The sequence below is a fragment of the Macrotis lagotis genome, chromosome 7 (genome assembly GCF_037893015.1).
Source record: "Macrotis lagotis isolate mMagLag1 chromosome 7, bilby.v1.9.chrom.fasta, whole genome shotgun sequence".
NCBI classification, from domain to species: domain Eukaryota; kingdom Metazoa; phylum Chordata; class Mammalia; order Peramelemorphia; family Peramelidae; genus Macrotis; species Macrotis lagotis.
In genome coordinates, this window is record NC_133664.1 from 30,888,040 (window position 1) to 30,909,875 (window position 21,836).

Consider the following 21,836-nt stretch of genomic DNA (forward strand, 5'->3'; position numbering starts at 1 on the left):
CTTTTCTTTTGAGACGATTGTTTTAAACAGAATTGTATTACTTAGTGGTTCTTATAAAAGCCAAAACAACACTCAAACTTCATAATATCCAAAAATGTTTACATTGATTAGGTTAAACATCCTTTTAAATCAGACTAACCTGAAGTCTTATATGTGAATATAAAAAATCCAAGCTCACAGGTATAAGAGTGAGGAAACAAGAATAGATAGCAAATTGTTCTTGAAAAAAAAGATGTGGGTATGTTAGTATGGTGCACTGTTCAATATGAGTCAGCAGTGTGATAAGGCAGCCAAAAAACTGATGTTATCTTTAACTACAGTAAGCAGGGCATTGCTCCTAGGAATATTCTCTGCTACTCTGTCTTCATCATGGTTAAATTTTTGTGTGATAAACACCCATGTTTAAGAAGGACATTGATAAACTGGAGATTGACTAGGGAAGGACAACCAAGATGATGGAGGGTCATGAGTTCTTGACTTACTAGGATTGATTCAGCAAATTTGACTTGACAAAATTGCAAAAAAGAAGACTCACATATAATATGAAAATTGTCTTTAAGTGTTTGATGAAGGGCTTTCATGGAAAGGAGGGAGCCCCTGAGGGAAAAACCAGAACAGTGGGGGGGGGGGAATTGGAAAGAGTCACATTTATGTTAAAATCAGGAAAAGCTTCCAAATAATTAAAACTGTCTCAAAGTGGAATGGATTCCCTAGAGAGGTTGTGGTTTAAGCATTCATGAAGATGCTTATGCAGTGACTGGATGACCACTTGGTGGTTGGTTTATAGTGGCAATTCCTTTTGTGCACAGGTTGAATAAGATGACTATCCAGGCTCTTTTTAACTCTCTGATAAGTGAGGGGTTAGAGTGCTAGGTCTGGTGTCAGGAAGACCAAATTCTACTTCATACTAGATGTATGTCCTTGGGCAAGTCACTTAACCCTGTTTGTCTTAGTTTCCTCATCTGTAAAATGAACTGAAGAAGAAAATGGTAAAAACCACTGCAGCATCTTTGTCAAGTAATGGGATCACAAAGAGATGCACGCTAGTGAACAACAACTTTCCTTGCATAGTCTTATGACTACTTGGGTTGTTCTGGTCATGTCCACATCCTCAGGGAGTGCCTCTTTCCTTGCTGCTAGTAGTAGCCTGGCAAGTACTGCTTTTCATTCTAACAGATCAATACAGCCCTTTGCAAGAATGATTGCTGCATGTTTGGAACTCATGAGGTCCCCCTTCTTTCCACTGTATCTGCTTGTTCATGGCAACCACTCCCAGATGGAACCTTAAGTTTATTTTTTGGCTTGGAGATCAACATAATCCAAAACACTTACAGGATGCGAGGAAATATTTGTTTACTTGCCCTACAAATCCCAAGATGGCCCCATCATATTGGGATACCTCTTTTGTGATTACTACTGTTCTATTGAATTTTTTGCTCTACAAAGAGGCCCTGGTCATATGTACTTTTTAGACAGTAACTTGGTGACAGTGCAATTCTAATAGTAAAAATTGTCAGGAAATATTCCATTTCAGAAGGGAGATGCTGTTCTGGATGCTTGGCTTTCAAATATCTGGGAGATTCAAGAGTACAATGCCATCGGACGGAAAGCATTTCCTCACACGATAATGTATCTGTCTGTATATTTTATCTGTCTGTTTCTCTCTCAATCTCTCTGTCTAACTAAAGTTTTAAATCATTCACACTTTCATGTTTTGATCTTGATTTTCCTCAACTTTTTTCTTTGCTTATTTAAAAAAATTTGGCAAATGCTCATGGCCAAGCTCTTTTCTCTGTAGCTTCCTCTCTGATCTCCATGAAATCATTTTTCTGGACATAGGCAGTTTTCCCCTTGGTCCTAGGAGGAAGGTTCAATTGATCCTGCTGACTTTTTCTGCACATTTTAAAAGGAGTAAATAGCACGTTTTAATTTAATTCCCATTTGTTTCCTTTCTCTCCTGTGCATATTTCACCACCTGGAAAATGTATCATTGCCACCTTCTCTCCTTTAGTCTCCAAAGAATCATAGGATAACAAAATGTTCCTGCTGGAAGGGGTCTTGGAAATGACCATAGGATGTTATTAAACCATGGAGTTACAAGGCCTCTGAGATGGAGTTTGGTGCCTAATTGGTACCTTACTTTTTAAAAGATAAAGATAAATATAAAAATGTTAATCATTCAGGTTTATAGAGAACTCTAAGGTGGATGAAGCAATGAGACAATTTGGATCTATATTTGGTTTGTTTACTATCACAGAGATGGTTTTTAGCAGAACTATGACTAAAATCTAGAATCTTCTCTCAATGTAGAGAAATATAAGCAATTGCATTGATCTTTAAAAAGAAAAATACAGTCTAGGCTTTGTCTTGCCATGTGTTTTCTCTTTTGGGAACTATGGGGGATTATATAGGGATTTAAAGAAGAAAAAAGAACATTAAAAATTAAAATGTCTTAAAATTATTATAGGAGAAGTTTTAGTTCCTTTCCTCTTTACTCTCCTCTTCTTTCTCTTCATTTTTTCTCCCTCCTTTCTCACTTCATCTTTCTGTTTTCCTTCTTTTCTTCTTTTCATATTCTTTTTTCCTCTTTTCCTTGTCCTCTTCTTTCTCCTCTTCCTTTTCTTTTGTTCCCCCCTCTTCCTTTTCCATTTCTTTCTCTTCTCTTTTTTCCTTCTTCTCTTCCCTCTCCCTTTTTTCTTCTTTTCCCCCCTCTCTTCCGTTCTTTTTCTTTTCCTCTTGCCCTCTTTTGACTCTTCCCCTTCCCCATCCTTTCTTCTCCTTTTTGTATTCTTTTTATTTTCCTCCTCTTCTTCCTCTCTCCTTTGCTCTGCTTCCTCCTATCTCCGCCCTCTTTCTCTTTTCCCCTCCTCCTGTTCTTGTCTCCCCCTCTCCTCCGTCCTCTTGTTTTCCCCCCTTTTCTCCCCAGGTTCTTCTTTTCTGTGACCTTGGCCAAGCCTCTTCTCTTCTTAGGGCCTTGGTTTTCTCACTTGTCAAAGAGCAGGTTGAACTAGATGTTCTCTTGGGTTCTTTGTAAATCCAAATCCTTAGATAAATGTACTCTATCTTCTAAAAAAATAGGGAAGAAAATCTTGATCTTTTGCCATTTTATGCTAGAAGTCTGAGGTAATTAAAATAGATTACTGGGCTTCTAAATCATTGAATTTTTCAATACCCAGTTTTTTTACATAAGGAAACTTTATTAGGAAAAATGTGACCAAAATTTTAGGGGAATGAATAAATGCCAAATGGATTATTCCCTTGACTCCCTTTGATCCCAAAGGGCTAATCAATTCTTCCTAAAATGATAATCACACAAAAGGAAATTCTTTTGCTAATCCTTCCTAATAAGTGAAATTTTATATGATTAAACCCCCCCATTTTCTACTTTTCTAAAAGAGCTTTCCTTTTCTACTTATTTTATTAGAGCTATGAAAAGCCATCCTTTTACCAATGAAATGCCCACATTGCTAATGAAAGAAAGGCTAACAGAAGGCTCCAGTGTTCAGTTGGTGAGATGATTTACCATTTCTCATCAGTAAATGTGTCCTCCAATTATGTTATGACTTTCCTGGAATTCAGATTTCCTTATAATCATTAGCTATAACTCTGAATTTTTTAGAAAGGAGTTGAATCAGGATAGGGTCTATGCTTCAGGGATTGGAATCTGGACTTCATTCCTGGACCTCACCTACAGTTTGAGTTCCCAGTGACCTTTCCTTGCTTCCAATAGTTTTTACTTTTGTGATTCTTACCGGCCAGGACTATTCAGTAAGTGTTTATGAAATGCCCATTTTGCCAAACACTCTGGTGGTGCTAGCAATAGAAAGAAAAACAAAACCATCTCATTTTTCGTGGAGTTTGTCTTGCAACAGATAATGGTTATTAAATTGGATAAGCTCAGGTAGCTCAATGCATAGAGCACCAGACCTGGAGTCAGGAATACTCATCTTCAAATCCAGCTTCAGACACTTACCAGCTGTGTGACCCTGGTCAAGTCATTTAACTGTGTCAGTTTCCTCATCTATAAAATGAACTGGAAAAGGAAATGGCAAACTACTTCAGTATCATTGCCAAGAAAACCCTTGGCAAAGAGAAAAAATGAGTCTTGAAGAGTTAGATGCAACAAAAAATGACTGAATAAAAACAAAGAAAAAAGAGATACATAGAATAGATAAAGATTATCTTAGAAATTCCAGGTTTCATGAAAACTGTTGTGATGACATGATTGTCCATTACTGGACATTACATATATATATATATATATATATATATATATATATTATAGTGGGTTATTGCATATGTGTATCCTAACAATATTTACTGGTGGTGTTATATGGTAGTAAGTCATGGACTACTCCTTTGTTGGAGAAGAAAGCACAGTGGAGAAAGAACTCAGTAAAGAAGGCAAAGATTTAAAAACAGCCAATGTGTGGCCATGGCAACATTGTTTTGTTTTTGTTTATTTGTTTCTCACTTTTTCTAGTAGTGGGGAAAGAGGTCTTTCTCTAACTTTAACCAATTTTTGGATAAGCAGAAATGATGATCTATGGGATGTAGTAAATCTTGTCAGTCAAGAATAGTGATTATATGTGAAAAAGGAGGTCTCGGTGATATCCATGCTTAGATGTATGGATCCATATATCCTTAGAGCCATAAATAAATGAAAAGACTTGTATATCATCTACTTCTTTCTCTGATTTCCAATTAAAGAGAGATTACCCTTAAATGAACATGTAGGTGCTAATATAGAATTTATTGGAGATAAATCATGGTGAGAATCATGGACTAGAATCGATCTGCATTCAAATTTGACCTCATACCCTTCTTGGCCTGGTGACCCTGGGCAAATCATTTAAATTCTACCTACACAAACATCTATAATGGGTTCTTGCATGTGTTTATCCTTAAAATATTTTTCTAGTGATGCTACATGACTGTAAGACATAGAATACTCCTTTGTTGGAGTTGATTTAAAATAGTGAAGAATGACCTTAGTGGAGAATGAAGGCAAAGATATAAAAAGTCAGTGTCTAGCCATGGGAAAATTGTTTACCTTTTCTTAGACTCTGTTCCTTAACATTCTCAGATTCCATTTTCAATAAGGATAAATCCCTTTCTACATGAAGTCCTTTTTTGATTTTCTTCCCTTGCCCCAGTTGTCTCTGCCTTCTTCCAAAATTACTTGATGTATATTTTGGGCATTCTTTTATATACAAAAGTTGTTTCCCTTAACAGAATATTAATGCCTCTGAGGGTGGGGATTATTTTATTTTATTTTAGTATTATTTCATCTTTCATTTCTTATGCCTAAAATTGGGAATGATACCTGGTAGACACTTAACAAATACTTGCAATTATTTAACCTGTAAAATGGAGATAATAACATCTTGCATCATTTAGCTCACAAGGTCATTGTCTCACAGGGTAAAGGAAATTCTGGTAAATCTTTAGGGCAAGAAAGTGACACTAATTATCGTCTCTTTGGGCAGTTAGAAAATTGAGTGACTCTATTTTGCCCGGATATCTATTCTTAGACTATTAATAATTAATATTACTAAATAATATCCCATTTGGAATACTCTTGTGGACAGCTTCCCAACACTCTCTAGTCATCACTAATATATGCTAAATGTACAGCAGAGATGAATGGAAAGTTGCAGTACAGCGAATCTTCAATTTTGCCTTCTCTACTAACATTTATCAGTAACTGCCTTTGAAAATTGTCAGTTAAAAGTCGCGAGCTGATAATTTTTGAAATTTGAAATGGGGCAGGAATGTCTACTTCCTTGGGTGCTCACCAGGAAAAGTGACTTATGGTATTGATTAGCAAGGGGAGAGTGGGCAGGAGGATCAGAACAAGATGCAGTTTTGCATAGGCATGTAGATCTATAATATTTATTTCATATAATTTACTGGATTTTAATAACCTTGATGATGAAAAATGAAATTATCTTAACATTTTGTTAAAAAGTAGGCGAAAGTCTCCTTTGAATTATGTCTAAATGCTTGGTTGGTTTAGTTAATTCAGGCCATCTAAATCATGAATTCCATGTGTAAAATCACACCAATGTTGTTTATAAGCATAACTGATGATGATTTTTTTTTAGGTTTTTGCAAGGCAAACAGGGTTAAGGGGCTTGCCCAGGCCACAAAGCTAGGTAATTATTAAGTGTCTGAGACCAGATATGAACCCAGGTACCCCTGACTCCAGGGCCAGTGCTTTATCCACTACGCCACCTAGCCGCCCTGATGATTAATTTTTTAAATAATTTTTTATCACCTTTGGATATAACCATGGAGGGTAGAATTGGTATATGGGTTTTTTATCTTTTCTTCTTTCTCCTCTCTGATGGATAAGACAGAGGTGAATACTTCTCAGTCTGTAAGTGGATCTCTTCAAGGGTGGAAGTGAGAATGGACTGGGGAATAGGATTTACAATGTGATCTTATCTTCAGCAACCCTCTTCTTTAGTAATTTAATCAGAAATACCCTGTTAGGACAATTAACTAGACTTGAGCTTAGAGGGGAAATGATGGTCCTCAGGGCCACTTAATGCTAGTTAAACATGTGTGCCTGTTTGACTCTAGTTTTATGGTTCCATTTTAGGCAACTCTGTATTGACTCTTGAAGAAAGTGGTTGGAGCAAATTATAGGAATTTTTATCCCTTTTGTTTGAAAAGAAAACCTTTGGTGGTAATTACTTGATGATGCTGATAATGATTTTCAATTGTACCATCAATAACCACTATGTGAACTCAATCAGGATAGACCTCTGCACAGATGGTGACTTGGAGAAAATGTTAACATCTTTAAATAGCTAAATTGTTGTTTAGTTGATGTCTGTGGTGAACTAATTTTGTATCATTAACCATTTGACTTCAATACCAGTTAAATAACTAGTCTGGAAAGATGGAAGGATCATTTTTTTTTTTTTAGGACTGGAAAACTTACTTAATGGAATGAATATTTGAGTTCCTGCCAAGGAGTCCCTCATCTTTCACAATGGTCTGGGTTAGGCTCCAGTCACAGACAGAAGGCATTTTGATGCCCTCTTAAAGAACCACCAACTATCAAGTGCTAGTCTTACAATGAGTGATTATATTTCTTATCACAGAGCTTTCTGCAGGATTCTATTAAATTTGTTAAATAGTTTATAACTTTTCCAAATAATTTTCATCATGATATTTTCTGGCAGTGAAATTTCTATCACTTTGCTGATGAAACTTGTATATATCTTATCTTGACCTTGAGCACAGTTACTAACTTACACTGTGCCCTTTTCTCATGCTTACATGAGGCAGGCTGAGTCTCATAGCTTCCCATCTTTTATCTGAAAGTGAATTCATTCCCACTTTGCTTTGCTTGGATTGAGTTAGCCTGGCTGAAATGTCCACAGGCTTTCCAACATGAAAGAGAATCTACCTTAATAAACAAAAAGCATTATGAGGGCTGTAGAATTTACATGAAATAATTTTTATTCCATATTCTTGTTACTGGAGAGGATCCACAGTATATTGGGGTGGGGGGAGAAAAAACATTTTGGCCACTGAGTGGCTGTCTCAGTAGTCCCATTCATGCTGAGTCAATCCTTCAGCTATAGCCACGGGGAGCATGTTGCCAACATTTCTATGAATTCAAAATGATTCTGCAGACATTGTGATTTTCTGCTAAAAGAGAGAAAAGGAAGAAGACTCTAGCCCATGTAGTGAAGATGACACCATTAGGAAAATTCAGGATGACTAATGAGCCAGAGAGAAGTGTTAGCAATTGTCCTTTACAGACAACAAAAGGGGGGTATAGATCTGAGTGTTTTTGACTTCACTTCATCCTGGACAGCCTGGGGAAAGATGACCTGAAACTGTCATGTTGCCAAACAGTTGGAAATATGGATTCTTTGGACTAATTTCTGCTACCCCTCCCCTTGAGATTGTAGAAAATTCAAAAAAGCTTTAGAAGTGAAGCAGTCATGCTGCAAAATGTTCCTCCTGAATGAGGAATTATGGAATAATTAATGATGAGGAAAAGAGAATCTTGATCTGGGGACCTAGGCAGATTGATTCTGTAGCTTTGAAAACTGATGTCCCCTTCTTCCATCTCTTTCCTCCCAGGAAGCTCACAGCACTTTGCATTTTGTTATGGAAATGTCATTGATGCATATGATCTTTTTTCAAAGTCAATTGCACTGTTTCAGCTTTCTATGAAATTTGATATTGCCTTCATTTCTATCTATTTTTTAGAATTAAATATTTAAGATTTCAGTAGGAAATAGGGAAAGTCCACATGGAAAAGAATAAAAAAGAATTTTTGGTTTAGACTTGTGATATAAGAAAAAGAAGACTTTGTTATTTGGATGACTCAATATTTCAGTGGATCATCTATGATCTGCCATCTCATTTGATGCAATATTTTGTGGACAAACAATATTCTGAGATCTTGAGAGTTAAAGCCAGAATAAATCCAAGAAATCATCCTTGTCTCATCTCTTTAGTTTATGAAAAAGTTTATGAAGCCCAGAGAAATTGAACACCTTGACTAAAATCATACTTGTTACCTGTGTTAATTAGAAGAGTCAACTTTGGTTGTAAGGTTGTAATGATATTGTCACAGTCATGCATTCCCCATTCTCTAAATAACTTTGTTTTCCTCTCTACCCCCCCCCCCCCATTCCCTGGATTCTCTACTTAAAATAGGCTGGCAAGAATTCTCAGAAAATATCTCATTCAGAGAGACAGTATGAAGCACATTTGATTAATAGTCTCTAATCAGTTCCCTTCTGTGCTACCATTTATGGTATATGTGTTATAGGGAAAGGTAGTGCCAGGTGCTTGAAACCCACTTACCTACACATAGTTCCCTTTAGATTAAGGTTTATCCATCCAAGGTTCACCTCATTTGCTCTACCACTGATGGTCCCATTTTTCACTCCATCCAATCATCAAATAACAAACATTTATTAGTATGCTAAGGTCTCTCTCTTTACCCTACATCGCTGGTTCATTTCTATATAACCACTGAATTCCTTCTTCAGTTATGTACCCAACTCAAAGACTCCCCAGAACTCAACATAGAAGTGAGCTCTCCAGGTTCCAATTCTAAAATAACCAATACCAGCCTCCAGGCTACTTCCTAGAGCCCTTAAATAACCCTAGGAAATAGCTGTCAGGGACCCACCCCTACAGCCTTAGGATCTAGCTGTTCCCTCTTTTGAGATATTACATAATATTCTGTACATCTGCCTCCCATTTTCTTCCTATTATACCTCTCTACCTCCTACCCCTTCTCCATTGTGCATGTTGTATAACTTTCCTGAATGTGCTTTGGGCTTCTTTTAGTTTTGACCTTGCTCCCAGTTTCCTTTGTTTGGAATTCCCTTTCCCTCCCACCTATGCCTGTCAGATCCCCAACTTTGTTTTGTGGCTTAGCTTAAATTCTATCTGTTCCATGAAGTCTTTCCCCCATCTAGCCAGGAGTGATCACACCCTCCTTCTAAAAGAAAGGGAACCAGAAACTCAACTAATCTAACTTGTTCATCTTTTAGATGAGAAAACAGCCTCAGTGTGATGGTAAGTGATTTGGCCAAGGTCAAAAATGAACAGAGCTAGATCAGCAGTGAATTATCTGATTCCAGATCTAGTGGGTGTCTCCACTATACCGTGATATATGTGTTCCCCCCTGCCCTCATTTTAATCATTTTTTTCCCATTGTGCCCAACTCTTTGTGTCCCTATTTGGGGTTTTCTTGGCAAAGATTCTAGAGTGATTTGCCTTTTCCTTTTCAACTCATTTTACAGATGAGGAATTGAGGCAAATAGGGATAGTATGACTTAAGCTAGAAAGAGTCTGATGCTGGGTTTGAACTCTAAAGATTGCTGATTCCAAGTCCAGTGCTCTGTCCATTGTGCCATCTAGCTGCCATTTCCCCAGTAGAATGTAAATTCTAAATTTTCATAGGGAGACGAACTGGGATAGGAACTGGATATGGGATATAATTGATAAAGGGGTCTCCTGAATGTAGAAACGGCCTTTACCATAGCAAATCAGCACCTTCTCTGCAGTTTATTCTTATAGACTTACCCATACCAATAGGAATTTAAGTGATTTGTCAAGGCCCACATAGCCAGTAGGCACCAGAAGTGAAATCTGAACTTGTCTTCCAGATTCCAAAGTCCACTTCCTAGTGACCAGCTTGTCTCTCAGTTTCTCCCTATGGTTGTCATTTAGATTACATCATAAACTGAATTCAACCTATCTTTTTAAAGCTGGTTCCATGTTATTCTCCATATATTACACTCCATATCTTTGTAGAGATCATTCCATGAATGAAATGCTCTCCTTTGTCTTCTCATCCCTTGCATACCTTCTGGGATCCTATGGAAGACTTTTCTTGATTCTACCAGTGGGAAGTGCATTGCCCTCAATACTTTGTATTTATATTTTGTATTTACTTCTGAGAGGATATATTTCTGCCTGTGGAATGTAACCTAATTGAAGGCAAGAACCTCAAAGGAAGACGTTTTATCTCCTAATCTCACCTGGAGTCCAATAGCTGTTAATAAATAAATGAGTGTTGAATTGAAATGGGTACTCAGGGGATAATGAAGGAATGAAGACTCCATAGTTGGTTTCAGCCACCAAGGGAATCCAGTTAGATTATTCCATATAATAAGATACAAAACCCTTTCCCCTCAAATATTTTTAATTGAAAAAACCCCAAGAGAATTGCTAATTGAGGTGATGTGAGTATTGTCAAGGAGAGCAGGGTGGCACAGTGGCTAGCTGGGCCTGGAGTGGGAAGATTCATCTCCCTGAATTCAAATCTGGCCTCAGACAAATATTAGCTGTGTCACTTCATCCTGTTTACCTCAGTTTCCTCATCTGTAAAACAATCTGGAAAAGGAAATGGAAAACTACTCCAGGATCTCTGCCATGAAAATCCAAATGGGATCATGGAGAGTTGGATACAACTGAAAAGGCTCAGCAGCAAAGCACTGCCATTTCACTAAAGGGTTTGGCCACATTTAGTCCCCTGTATATTTGTGTGTGTGTGTGTGTGTGTGTGTGTGTGTGTGTGTGTGTGTGTGAGATGGGGTAGTTTATGCTGGTTTATTTTGTTCTAAGGTTTCTTGTTATTTGGTTCTGTCTTTTTCTGCCTTTGTGGCTGATAAATGAAGTGGCTGATGGTGGCAGCCTTCCCTCTAGGCAGCTCTTTGTGGAAGGAATTCATAGCTGGGTATATTTGAGACATGTTAATTTAATGTTAACTTCATTTAAAAAATTGTGAGGATCTACTCTGTTGAAGACACAGTGTCAGACATTAGAGAGAAAACTACAGAAATGAACGTAGCCCTCAAGGAATTTATATTTTACTGGAGGGAAACAACATTGAGGATCAATCGAGAGCATGAACACTTGGGTTCTGGGAAAGGTTGCCTGTCAAAAGTGGCTTCTAAAGTCAGTCTTAAATGAAGATTAGTCGGTCAGTCATCCAACAAGCTTACTGTGTCCTAGAAGGTAGACCAATTAGTAGTGGGGAATACTGATAAAAGTAGAAAGACAGCCAGCCCGCGCTCTCAAGAAACTTAGATATGAAGAAGGGAAAGATCAGGATTTTAAGAGAAATAGATAAGCAAGGAATGCCTTTCTGACTCAACTGGCAGACTATGCCAAGTCACAGCAAGAATATGTCAAAGAATCAAGTTAAGGGATAGGTGACAGCTCAATACAACTGTGTACATTGAATATGTAAATGTGTGTGCATGACTTTATATTACCATGAAATTAAATTTGAAAGATGGGTTGAAGTCAGATTTTATATGGCTTCATATATCAGTCTGCAGTGTCTATTTTCTTCTAGAGACAATGGGGAGCCATTGGAGATTATTGAGCAAGGAAGGCTTGTCTTAGAATAATTCTTTTGACATCTCTGTGGAGGATGGAGACTGGGGAGAAGTACCAGAAAAAGGAAGAACAGGTAAGAGCCTGTTATATATATTTATAGTCTAGGCAAGAAGTGATGAGGGACTGAAATAGATCAATGAAAGTAGGAATGGAGTAAAGGAGATGGATGTCCGAAGCATTGTCAAGGTAGAACTGATAAGTCTTGACACCTGATTGGATATGCATAGGTTAATTCTGTAATTCTATAAGGATGGCGGCTTTTGTAAAATAACAATGAGAATAAAGTAAATTTGAAGGAGGGGTGGGTTTAAGAGGGAGAGTCATGAATTCATTTTTGGGCAATTTGTTAGAGATGCTCAGGGACCATCTAGGTGGTGGTAACTAGTAGGCAGTGGGTGATGTTCTGGAGCTCAGGAGAGATATCAGGACTGATATCTGGGGATCAACTGCCTAGAAATAATGGAAACAAAGATCACTGTGAGTAAAGAGAGAGAAGAGGGCCCAGGAAATGCTAATGTATAGGGATTGTGAGTGGGATAATGAATTGACAGAGCTCACATACAAATAATAATCAGAACATAGGAGATTCACCTAGATAATAAGAGCCTTGGAAGGAGGGACTTCAGGAGAGAGATAGGTGATCAGCCCTGCTAAAGGAAGTCAAGGAAGGGCGGCTAGGTGGCACAACGGATAGAACACCAGCCTTGGAGTCAGGAGGACCTGAGTTCAAATCTGACCTTTTAATAATTGCCTAGCTGTGTGACCATGGGCAAGTCACTTAACCCAATTGCCTTGCAAAACTCCCCCAAAAAATAAAAATGAAAGAAGTCAGGGAAGATGAATGTGGGTTAAAGAAAGTCATCAGCTAGGACAGAGGCTCTCAAATTTTCTTCAAGCAAGTGGGGAGAAACAAGCAAAAAATGTATAAATTATATACAAAATAATTTGAAAATAATTGAGAAGGAAAGGCATCTGGTGTTCAGTAAATACTTGCTTTATTGATCGACTCACTAAGGACTTGGAGTAGAGAGGAAGACAGTGAGCCAGGTCCTGAATTTCTTCAGAAAGGAGAGAGTGAATCAGAGGCAAGATTTGATGATGTAGATTGATGGAGTACAGGTTTCAGGGGAATCATGGCTCAGAGAAGTGTTTGGGAATGAAGGTGGAGAACAAAAGTTGTGCCCACTTCTCCTGGTCTATAGGGTAGAGAAAATTGAGAGAACTCCCTTTCAGGCTAGAGATCAATTTGACAATGTTTTGCAGAGTGTGGAGTAAGTTTTTGTGAGTACAAAATAATAGAATGTATATGAAATGGGTATTGTCTGTCCCCTTGAACTATTTTTTCAGTGCATGAATATCTAACCAGCTCCTGACCATTCTTCAAATGTCATGCAAGCTTATACCTGTGTAGACATCTTTTTGTCTACCCCAGAATCCTCTATTCCTCATGACTCTTCCTATCTTTTACTCCAGAGATAACAATCAATATTATCATTTAAAAATATTTTTTAATTTTTAGTTGCAAATTCTCTTCCTCCCTCTATCCCCATCCATTGAGAAGATATAAAATATGATTTTTATACAAACATATGTATACACATAAAATATATGTGAAAAAATATATATAATATGTATATATATGTGTATAGATATGTACAAAAGCAATCCAAAATATATTTCCACATTGGCCAAACTGTAAAATAAAGAAGAAATAAAAATGTATTTTGATTTGTAATCTTTAATCTTGCAGTTCTTTTTCTGGAAGTAGAGAATATGTTTCATCTTGAGTCCTTTGGAATTATGGTGGATCATAGTGTTGATCAGAGTCTACCAGTCTTTCCCAGTTTACCCTCAGTACAATTCAATTCAAGATTATTATTTCTCCTGGATGGATCTACTGCACTATGGATCTATTCAGAGTCCCTATGCCAAAACTTACTCCCTCTATCACTACTCATTATATATGTTGTCTTCTGTATTAAAATATAGACTCCTTGAGGTCATTGGACATCTCATGCCTTTATGTTTCTAGTGCCTGGTCCCCATGGGATGATTCAGTGAAGAAGAAGAAGAAGACAGTAGGTGCTGTTAGGATGAGTCAACTTGTAAATTCAGTTCTGAAACTGGAGAGTCTTTCTCTTCTGGCTAGTGATGATGAAAAGAGAGATAGATATGGGGTTATGGAGCCAGGGACCAGAGATGTACTCTTGCCCAATGTTGGCACTGGTTACAGACAGATGAAACTTTGAGTTTTTCCTCAGACAATAATGGCAGATGCTGATATATAGAAAGTTCACCTCTATCTCCCTGGCTATTTTCAAACTCTGCTGCCCATACTCTGGACTATGCTGTCACCACCTCCCTCAAGTCATCACAGTCTGGACTCTGTCTCTGGAATTCCAGGTTCTAATAGATGGCCTTTTACCTTTACTTGTCTAAAGCTAGGTCTCTACCTACAAGTCATTTCCATATATTTTCCTTTTTCTAGCTCCCTTTAAGTACCGTCCTCTCCCCATGGAGTGTAAACTCTTTGAGAGTAGGGATTATCATAGCTTCAGAGCTTAGCATAGTGCCTTACATCAGGAAGTATTTCATAATTGATCATTTGTTCATTCATGTGGCAATATGTTGCCACCTCTTTAGACCCTACCCCTCAGGAAGTTAGATGGGAATGAATGACTCGATCTTAGCTATTATGTCCATGACGTAAACTTAATTAGCAATTGTACTCACACCTTCCCTTTCTGTATTGCTCACTCTAAACCAATATTTTTGAAGCTGGAGATACTATGTCAACAGTGTTCAATCAACCCTAAAAATGTATGCTACCATTTATGAACAGGGACCAAATATTCTTTCATACTTTTTTAGTAAGACATTCAAATTAGTGGTTTGATAAAAACACAGATGAAAAATTCATAAGTTAGCTATCCTTTCAACTCTTTAAAACGGAGAGAGCCAGTGAGCATACCGTATTATGTTATGTTCTCTTGAGGAGTGGGCTCATAAAATCCTATACTAGTGAAGAATTCCAGCACAACTGTTCTCCTGGTAGATTATTTTCTTGCTGTCCTTTCTTCTTTTTTTTTCTTTTTCATGTATTCTAGCTTAACACTTAATTCCCTGCCCCTTATCTTTAGGTAGCGCTAAGTTAGAGAGCCTTGTTAAAAGCCATTGTTGCCCAACACTAGTTATCATTCTACCTCAAATGTACTAATTTATAAACATATTAAATGAATATTTTATGATAAATATGTTAATATATAAATACAAAATAATTGCACATGGTACTTCTTTCTGTTTGCATGCCTGTTTGAAGTAAATGACTTTTTTCAGTTCACTGTAGAGCTATTCTTTTTCTATATTACTGGTGAAATAGTTCACCCTTTAGTTAGAGCATTCTAATATTGTAATATAATTAGTTTCTCTAAAGGTTGTCAAAGGCCACAGCATTTCTCATCAGGTCTGGCAAATATTATTTGCTTTTCACAAGAAAGGTGCGAAGTCTTATTAATATAATGTGAGTGAACCACATTTGAAAAATAATTCTGCTTGGTGGTAGTTAATGTCTTCTGGAACAGTGAATCACAGAGAGAGAAATGACAGCTCTGAAATGTTAGCTTCTAGCAAAACTGGCCTTCAAATTCAAAATCTATGGGGGGGGGTTCATAATTATGTTTTTTTTTTAAAATCTTCCTTGGAGGAGGTCGCATGGAGAATAATTGAAGAGAAATCAAATGTCTGAACTATCTGGGGTGCTGAGTAACAAATGATTTTGCTGCTTAATCTGCCTTTAGAAATATTTCGGGTAGTTGAGTGAGTCTCCAATTAGTAGTTACACATATTTTGGATGTCTTTGAACTCTCTCTTAGAGGCACAGTTATAGCCCATTAATAATGCACCTGTAGGTAGGCATATTTTAGGTAGTTAACTGTATAGGGTAATAAGTCAAGAGGAAAAAAAAGGGACAAATTGGCTCAAAAGTTAATGCTGCATTACCCCTCCAGCTGTGACTATAACTATAATCTCATACTTTATTACAGAAAAGTGACTCAGAAATAATGGAGTTCAAGCCAGGGCCACCTCATCTAGGACTTCGGTGACCGGGGTCTCAGTGTACAGGCAAAGGAGAGAAAAGAGAGTTGTTGCAGAGGGGTGACAGGAGGCTGAATGAGTTGACATTGAGAAAGGACCTTCATCTTTGGGGAGGGCTCAGCCAATAGAAAAATGAGCTTTTCCCTGATGGCCTTGTCAATTAGGCATCATTATCGATTACAGGTCCCTGTGCCGTTCATGCTATTGCTTTCTGAGTTTTCTGTTTTCTGAGTTTATGCTTCTTGTGGAGAGACATTTTCACTCCCAGATTCATCTTAGCAAATTAATACTCAGCATGATTGCTCCCTTGTCAATGGGCATTTTGAATAATCCTTTAAAGTTTCCTTTGATAGCAAAGGAGCCAAGTGATGCATATCACTGAGGAAGGTGTGTTTCGTAGCCAGACACATGAGTGAAACCAGTACAGATGTTTTGATATAATCTTTAACTGTGTTTGCTGGATAAGTGAACGCTTAAATAAATTAAGCTTCTTTGAAATTCATCTTTTGATGCCATTTAGAGAACATTAAGAGTAAATTAAAAAATAAAAGACTGAAAATCTGTGAGTTTTACCTTCTAGCAAAGACAGCCATGCAAGTTAAAATTGTTTTTATTTTAAATTTCTTATAGCATATATATATAGGGACAGTTCAATGAATTGAAGAGTAAGCAAAAAAATGAGGGAGTTCTTATCAGACATTTACTAGGAAGTCTTTTATCTCTTTGACACTTAGTTCAGTGAAATTATGTATATAGAAAGCAGATTGCTTTTTGGGTTCCCAGTGGACCCCCTAATGCTGCTCTTTCTTCCATTCTCTATTGTTTCAATAAGGAAGTCTCTGCTATTTTCTTCTTGGAGTAGTTCATTGGGAATGTGTTTTTGAATAATGATCTAGGAAAAAGTTTTTCTGCTGAGGTTAGAAATAAATATAGATTGTTCAAATACCTTCTATGAAGATGTATCTAGGGACCCTCTTTTCACAGAATCAGGTCCTTATGGAAAACCAAAGGCATTGAAATGACAAGCTAGATTAAATATTTAACGAGCAGGAAGATTGATCTGTCATAATACTACTGGAATTCATTCTTTGGTTAGTCAGTTTTTTTCTGTCTTGGCTTCTGGCTGCATAGGGTTAGAGAAAAGAAAATGGTTGGGATGATTAAAACCAAAGACTGCAATGTAACTGTCATAGACTTAGAGCCAGGAGACCTTTGAGTCCATTGGGTCAATCCCTTATTTTGCAGATGAAGAAAAATAGTGAAGTTGTACTCAACATACTGAAGTAACTTATCCAAAGTCATAGAGTTATGATTTGAATCCAGTCTGACCCCAAATTCAGGGCTCTTTCCACAATACCATATTGTCTCATTGATATACAATTATCCCTAATAATATACATCTAATAATATGCATGTACATTTTTATTATTTAGAGTTATTTGTAGTCATTTTGCAGTATTATTTAAAACACAGAGATAGTGAGGACAAGGTCATGCAGTAGGTCCTCTGCCTTATTAATCCAGGCAGAAAATGTAAGGAGCAGGTGCAAGAAGAATATGGGTAGCCAATTGTTAAATTCACTCTGACACAGGAAATGTTGCACGGATGCTTGCTCCTCTATTTATGTGGAATAGCATATTTCACTGAAAAGCAAATACCACACTCTGGTTTTCCACTGCTGTTTGTAAGCTCCTTGAGAGCAAAGTGCCTGTCCTAACCCTTTCTGGGTCCCCAGCACTTTGCTGTATGGGTATTTATTGTTGTTAATCAGTTTTTGTTATTCTTTACCTGTCAAAGATGATTGGCACCAGAGAAGTCTGACAGTTGAGCTGAGGTGGGCAAATTTTTGAGCCTACTCAGCTTCCCGAGGGCAGACTGTAGAACTTGTACAGTTGCATTAAATATGAAAAAAGGTCAAAGGAGGGAAATTTTCCATACATTTTAATGTTCTTCATCTACTTGGATTCTGCTTGGAGAACTGTTCCCATTTTGAAATAGGAACTTTTTGGTGACAAAAGATGTTGATGACTATGGACACCCATCCTAATCCACTTGTCTTAAAGCAGACTGGAAATTGTTGAGTAGAACCATAGACACAGAAATGGAATTGATATGGTCTATTGCAGGTGCCTATCAATGATATAGTTAAGTGGATAGGGCACTGGGCCAGGAGTCAGGTGAGACCTGAGTTCAAACCTGACCTCTGAGACCTATTAGCTATGTGACTCTGGGTAAGTCACTTACTAATTATCTCAGTTTCCTCATCTACAAGATAAAAAGGGAGAAAAAATGGCAAGTCACTCTGGTACCTTTGCCAAGAAAACCTAAAATGGGCTACAAATATGGGTTTCAGATACGACTGAAAATGAGTTTAAAAAAACAATCCTCAAACAATCAATGATGCAAAGAATATTTACAACCAGTCTCTCTCTCTCTCTCTCTCTCTCTCTCTCTCTCTCTCTCTCTCTCTCTCTCTCTCTCTGTCTGTGTGTGTGGTGGGGGTGGTGGTGAGGAGAGAGATTGATTGTAGAATATGAAAAGATTCCATTTGAGGAAGCTACTAATCTGGGATAGACTTAAACCCAAGATGGAGAAGTTGCAGTTGTTAGCATCTTGGATCTTTGGGAAGGAGGTTTTGTTTTGTTGTATTTTGAATTTTCAATAAGCCAAATAAGAGAATTAGATAATTTTTAAAAATGCTGTGCTAGTATGCAGTATATTCATTGCTTCAAAAATGAGTGCTCGGTTTATTGCCACATCTGTTTGTTCAGAGATAAAGGCCATATTTATTATCTATTCCATAAGACAATGAAGTATTCCATTAAAAAGGTTATAATCTCATTTTTGTGGGTGGAAAAAAAATCTTTCATAGTTTGGAAAAAGTGGATTCCAAAATACAAAAAGATGAACATTTCAGGCATCTACTACTTTTCCCATTCAGGATAGCCCTTCTGTGTAAGACAACCAAGACTTCTTGATTCAGAGCAAGTGTCAGCATTCAAGAAGGCATCCTGTCAAAACAAATAAACCAAAAACAAATTCTGGTCTGAATTAAAGAGACTCCATTTAGATATTGACTGTGTGATCTTAAACAAGCCACTTGCTTCCATTGTCCTGGGAGATGGTAAAACTTTTCTTCTTATCAATACATTTAATTGCCAAAGTGCATTGTTTGAAGGCATTTCCAGCCTGGGACTCTCCATCTCCAATTAAATCACAGATCTGGACATTCAGGTGTTTGAGGGACCAAGTACCAAAGTCAGTTATTGTTTATATAATACATATAATGCTTCACTTGAAGGAAATCCTGTTCTGTCTTTGGATATCTGGACTTCAAAGGCAAATAGGTAAGGGGCAACGTATTGTCCCAGAGGTGAGGATGACTTAAGGATATGGCGTTCTTGAAGGCATGGAGACTAGGGTTCGAATGCTGTTCTCCAATACATATACTACCTGTGTGTTTAGACAAGTCGATCCCTCAAAGCTAGGTCATTCTTTTTTTTTTTTTAGGTTTTTTATTTTTATTTTTTGCAAGGAAATGGGGTAAAGTTGCTTGCCCAAGGCCACACAGCTAGCTAATTATTAAGTGTCTGAGGCCAAATTTGAACTCTGGTACTTCTGACTCCAGGGCCAGTGCTCTATCCACTGTGCCACCTAGCCCCCAGGTCATTCTTGAAGATTATAAATGGAGGAAGAGTCATTCATTCATCAGGAGGAATTTCCTCTTTGGAAGCTCCAGATGCTGATAAAACAACAGACCTAACAACACCCAAAATTATATTGCAAGGAAACATTCCCATTAAACTCTTAATTCTTTATTGCACACAAACCAAGACCCTTAACTACATTTAACATATACTTCATTTTGAATAATTATTGAAGTTGTACAAGATTTCATTACTATAGAGAACTGGACCTGAGGACATTACCTTAGTCAAAACAGATCAACTATTTTTTCTGTGGCATGTAGCTTTTGAATTGCCCAGATTCAGGGATTTCAAATTCATATAGAAAGGGGACCACCCATCCAAACAGAATAATCCCTTTGGGCTGCATAATGACTCCATTTCAAAATGTAATGTGCTTTATTGTATTTTTATTGATTTGTTAAATGTTACCCAATTATATTTTTACCCAGTTCCTTCCACATTAAGGTGCTTTGTAGTTCTATATATTTGATACCCGTGCACTAGTATATGGAGGTTGATGGATTTGTCTAAGGAAACACAGTATATATCACAGGCAGGTGTTTCTGGATGAGGGGACCATCTCTCCATTAATTCACCACTCAGTCTCTTAGAATTTTATAAAAATGTTTCCATAAAACATTATGGTGATATGTTATTAAGTAAGGTTTACTTGAATAAAATTCTAATTAATGTTGCAGATATAGGAAAAGACCTGCAATGGAAGTTTTCATAATATCAATTCAATTGTTGTTATTGCCAACATTTATTTCCTACCCTTGATTATCTGCTCTACTGAAGTACAAGAGGGGTTTTCAATAATAAACTTTAAAGAGAATTTAGCATGTACTTAAAAGATCTCTTGTATTTGGTTTGGGAATGTACTTTTATACCTATAAATAAATAGGAGTGTGTTAGAAGTTTTAGAAATTTCTTCTACTTCACCCCAAATAGAGGAAAATTGTGGTGAAGTTGACCCAACTTCCTGTCTTCCTATTTTCTTCTTAAATAGGTTCTCCATGCTGAGTATGAACAGAATTACCTCTCGGGTTACTCTTTAGGTACCTTCTTTTATAGTCCTCATAGAATCACTGAATGTAATTTGGGACCTCAGAACTCCACTAGTCCATTCTATTTCTCAACAAGATTCCCTTCTAATGCAGTTGTGTCCCTTCCCAATCTTGGTTTGAAGACTTCCAGTGAGAGAGCAATCCATTAGTTTGGCAGATTATTCTTCTTTTATGTAACATCTGAAGCATTCTTCCCTCAGGCTTCAGGGTTTGCCTGCTTGGAGATTGTTGTGCCAGTTTCATGGTCTTCTGTGGCTACATAGAGCCCTGAAATTGTATCTGAGACCCCAGTGAATATATTTACCTTTAAGAGTTAGCCAGAGAATGCAATTTAGTTAAGTCAAGCTATTTGATAAAATGGAGTAAAAAGAGAAGAAACAAAACATATTTCTCCCTAAAACTGGAGACTCATTCTCTGACAAAATAGATTCAACATCAGAAAAAAGGGTGGATGCATGCAGAGGCACACATGTGGAAAATATGTGAGCAGGGGACATATATGGAGGGGAAACACATACCCTCAATAATGATGTCATTGTACAGATGACTTTCATGGTTGGGATGATCCTTTTTCCTTTTGTCAAAGACAATTCTGGCTCTCTGTGGTTTCTAACTATTCCCATTGCCTCTACCCTTTGGGGTGAAGCAGAGAGAAAGAATCATTCCCCTTTTACATGAAGCTCTACAAATACTTCTAGCATCATGACAATGCTTTCTCTCCCTTCCCCTCTCTTCTTAAAGTTTTCTCTACTTTAGGCAAAATAAATAAATCTAATTCTAGATTTCAGTAAATAGAAATAGAGCTGTGAACTGCTTCAAACCTACTGGGCAGGGCTTAGTGACTAAAGTACAAATTGTCAAAGGAACATAATGAAAAGGACACCAGGATATATGTACCCATCAGCTGGACTGGCTGCCCAGTTTGCAACTCTAGCTTCTGGTCCCTGAGAAGCAAAGCAACACTCAGAGTTGGTCCTGGCAATATTGGCCTCATCTAGAAAATCAGGTGGGTGAGTAGCAATAGCATCTGAAGAGAATTACTATTCATTCTTTTATATTCTGGATGGCAAAGGCAGGTAGAACCCTT